This window comes from Plasmopara halstedii (genome assembly GCF_900000015.1).
Source record: "Plasmopara halstedii genome assembly, contig: Scaffold_322, whole genome shotgun sequence".
Taxonomy (NCBI): Eukaryota; Oomycota; class Peronosporomycetes; order Peronosporales; family Peronosporaceae; genus Plasmopara; species Plasmopara halstedii.
In genome coordinates, this window is record NW_020187243.1 from 1,460,286 (window position 1) to 1,464,987 (window position 4,702).

The following is a 4,702-nucleotide window of genomic DNA, read 5'->3' on the forward strand; positions in this document are numbered from 1 at the left end:
AGACACAAGATGGGAGTGTCTCGACAAACCCACATGCGGATGTGGACATCCATATCATCGCTTGTGAGCAACTATCTATGATTGCTTGGAATCCTTGATATGGCATAATTGGAACACCATGATCATGGAGATTGGAGGTCGAAGACCCTGGGCGCTTCACGCATATGCATGTGCTGGTAGGCGAATCACGTCTCTTATATCTTTTTATTTGCGGCAAACACCATCGACGGGAATATCAGCAGCATCGTACACCACCAGATCAGCCACATTGACACAAGTCGTATAAAATATCAATCGCGCGCAGTTTTTTCACGTTTGCTTGCGCCGGTCAGAACGGTTTTCTGATTACTTAATTATGCTGATTAGGTTATGCGCAATAAGACTCATATTTGATGAGATTGTGAGACGAAAGCACCAACAGTTAACGCGCTCAAACGTTCGTCACGCTGTCAGCAGCCAAGATATCATGTCAAATACGTTTGTGGTGCTTCCAGACGTGCTACAAATTGAAGTATGTACAGAGAATAAGTGAAATGAAATTTTTGATGGGCATAAATATGAGATCGCGTTTAAATATATTAATTTCCGGGCTTTTTAAATAGGTTTTGCTATATTAATTAAGTATTGCTATATTAATAAGAAAAACCTAGGGTTTTAGATATTGGCGGCTCCACCGCAACTAAAACGATTAAAACTTTTTGTTCTAAGAAAAGTTTCGAGCCAAACACTTTTCTGTGAAATTTTAATCTAACGAAATCACACCATCTTTCTTTTTCACAACCCCCGAGCCCACGACGGCAAACAAGCCCACCGAACTCTTCTCTGCATCGAATACATATTTTCACAGCACGTCTGGAAATACCACACACGTATGTGACATGATATCTCAGCTGCTGACAGCGTGATGAACGTTTGAGTGCGTTATCTGTTGCTGCCGCGTCAAACATATGCGTCTTGTTCAATCTAGAACGCTGTAGCACGTCCGAAAGCAGCACAAACGTATGTGACATGATGATTATTTAGAAGCAGGAGAATAAACCTAAAAGAGTCATATCGGAATCAAATAACCGCAACAAATTAGGAATAATTGTGACCGTGAAAGTTACAAAGATTCCATCCGCACTGGTCCTTGAACTGAAGCAGAAAGCGGTAGCACACCACCACAAAAACTATAGGTGGACTTTCGAAGCGGGCAACATTTAATAGTCAAATAACTGGTTCTAAGCACGGAGTGCAACAACCTGCATTTTTAATGGAGCCAAGCGCTCCTCCGTTGCCTGCAGCGATGCATTCGCCTGCTCCACGGTTAGGATCTCTCCGACAAAGAGCGATGGTCCCCAAGAGATGCTACAGCAAAACTGATTAAATTTTCCGGCTTTGTTTGACGCGGCGGCAATGATTATGGCATCAAAATGTTCGTAACGTAATCATAGCAATATTGACGCTTCCAGAGATGCAACAGCAAAACTGGTTATATTTTCCGGCTTCGTTTGACGCGGAAGAAACCCAGCCTCGCTGGTTCCAAGAAACTTCTGCAAGCTTGCGATAGTGCAACTTAATGTAAGCTCTAGCGTGGTTACATACAAAACCGGCCGAAGTTGTCACATCAGTGTTGTATGAAGACTGGATTGATTTACATCAAGAAACTTAAATTTCTTGTACTTACCAGCTACTTCTTTCTTGTTCTTCTTGAAGGGAATCTTAACGTATCTTGAAATATTGTCCGCAAATGTGAGAATATATTTGCACCTGCTTTCTAGGTGGCCCGCACTGGACCCCTGATTTCCGTGTGCAAGCGCCTCAGAGGACGTATCGTCTTTGCCATTGAACGTGACGGAAATGCCGTGGTAGTATGTAAACCGCACAGTGAGCTGTACAGATCTCGTAATTATACACTGCGTTTGCAGCGGGGCTGCCGTATCAAAACGCTTGAGGAAGCGTACTTTATGTCACTGAACTTTCTTTCTTTACAAAAACCGAGTTTGAGATAGCGGATCGCAATCCGCTTACTCCAAGAGTGATTATGCCTTCACAAGGCTAATCGACTCTTCGGTTTAAATTCCAGACTGATTTTAATTTATATTTTTATCCTAATGTTGAAGGTTTAGATTTTCCTAGATATACTAAATATATATAGTTAAATTGGAATATATGGCTACCTAGCCCCGTACCGTATTCTTGTTTGGGTGTGGTCCCATAATGCACATCTCTTTTGACACACACCCCTGTTATTAGGGTTCGTGAAACCCCGTTACTGAGCTTGAGACTTTGAGCCCTAATACTGAAAGTGGAGCCACCGCACCTCAACACCTAGAAAACACAAGCACTTTCTAGCAAATCCAATACTTATGCATGTCAGATAGACATATAGCTACAGTATAGTATCGAGCGGCATCATCCTAACAACGAGAAAGACATAAGAACATGATACAGTTTTACTTCGGGTTTTAATATCAAAGCTACAGACATAATTTTACGACCGTGCCATTTCAAACAGCAATTGGAAAGCATAAAGCTTCAAAATGAATGATAAAAGGCTGATTGATTGATTAGGACCACAAGATTTTGGTATTTTATCGTTACGCGACACTACGCAAAAAATGTTGAAGCTGTCATAAAAATCTGAGCACATTTACAGAGATTCGCGTTCGTATAGAGCATTCTTAGCCAGCCCATTCAACTCTTCAAGGTGTCATTACTCTTTATTAACGAGAGATTTGTCGTATCGATCTGATTGGTTTGGTTCAAGACCTGAGAATTTATGTCATCCAAGCATTTGCCGAGTTGGAGCCGGACCGGAACTGCAAGTTTCAGTCGAACTCCTACAGATAACAACTGATAATATGAGCTGGTGTAGAGACCAGACTAGACGGGTTTAATCATATAAGTAATACAAAAAAGCCTTTATGCTTTTCGCTTGAACGAACATTGAAACTTCGGCATGTTCTTGCGTTAATTGACTGCTTGCTCCAATGTGATTTGCCAAGTATGAAGGCTCAGCTAAAGATTTGAAAAGGTATTAGAAGAGGTCACTTTCAAAGTTGGTATGATTTAAATAATCCTGAAAAGTAAATAATTAGATCATTGAAAGCTGATCAATTTGCAGTGTGCGTGGATGTCGAAAGCAGAGGTAAAATTGATCTTAGCACAACGCTAGCGGTTTTGACTACATCTTGCAAAAGTATCACCATCAACGGTGACCTCTTTTTAGCTATACTTGCTGACGGAAGAAAATATCGAATAACCACAGCTGTCGAAAAATCATCCGTTAATGGTTTGTTTGCAATCATTTATCAGGAGGTATAGAGTTAAGTCACCATCTGGGACGGCTTATATAGGTCGAACCAAACTTCACACCGTGCATTGCAAACTAATTCTATCGTTGGCATTAAGCTTTTTTTACGGATATAAACGCTATTGCAGCCGCGCATATATTTCCTTTACGAGTGATTGTGTCATTGCCTGCTTTATACAAGGTCACATTGCACCTATGTCATCATGCAGCTAAATGATCAGTACAGAATCAAAGAGTGCTTTTCATTCTTGCTCATCGTTTTATGTTTGAAAATAACAACGCAAAGACAGACATTGTGTCTGTAACTAATCCTGATAGTCTGTTGGTAACGGCAAGTGCGTCATTCCTCCAGCCGTTTCGGCAAAGTAGAGCTACATGAGCTTGGAAATTTAGGGATAGCCTTATTGGATGAAACAGCTTTATTCAGAGCAATCCAATGTATGTTGTTTCTCCTTTTGACATTCTCGGGAACAGACGTTATTTATCACGTGTACAATAAATTCATGTTCATCCTGGTTGACCCAGCGCTAACCTTTTTACCAAATTTAGAGTAAGGTAAGACTTCATTTTTAGATCTTATACGTAGTGTAAATAAAGTTGACATTACCATATGTATTGGTCTTGAGGGTCGCGTCTTCGTAATTGAACTGTCATATGATTAGTGCTATAGATAGGATCAAAATCGTGAGTTGGTACAGCCCTCAGTTTGACAAGGTATAGTTTTTTCATCAGCTTCATCCAAACTATTGTCATTGCCTTTTCTTACCAAAGGAACACACAGAATATTCAGAATATTTATCAAGTATCCTAACACACAATTATTATGCTGTTGTGTCTGCGAAGTAACTTAAGATCAGATTATATCACTTGAAAAAAACTGTGATGACTCATACAAAAGAATGATAGAGATATTTTTGGTATTTGACTATTTCACGTGTATACTAGAATGGAAATCAAGTATGACCAAATTTTGGTCTGAATTTAGCTACACGGTTCAAGCGTGGAAATTCTATTTTTTATTTCCTTTAGTTATGAAGTTTCAAAACAGATCAAATGCGATGTGAAGTATATTGACTTAACAGTCAAAAGATACATGACTCGCCCAGTCATTATGTGATAGTTGTGACTGTTGAATGCGGACAGCCTAAACTATTATACTCTGCGTAAAAATTTCAACTATGCCATACCCGTTTGACCTAGAACACTATCCTTGATGCAACTCTGCTGTCGACTTCATTCTCCAATTTCTTCGTTGGCGACCACATCAACATAAACGTTTATGGCAAATTGGCACATGACTAAAAAAACTACTGCCACGGCTGCAGCTTTAGTCGGTATTCTCGCTGCTAGACAAGTCTCAGGTCACGTCCATGTTTCCGTGCAGTACGATGCTACCTACTCTCTGTC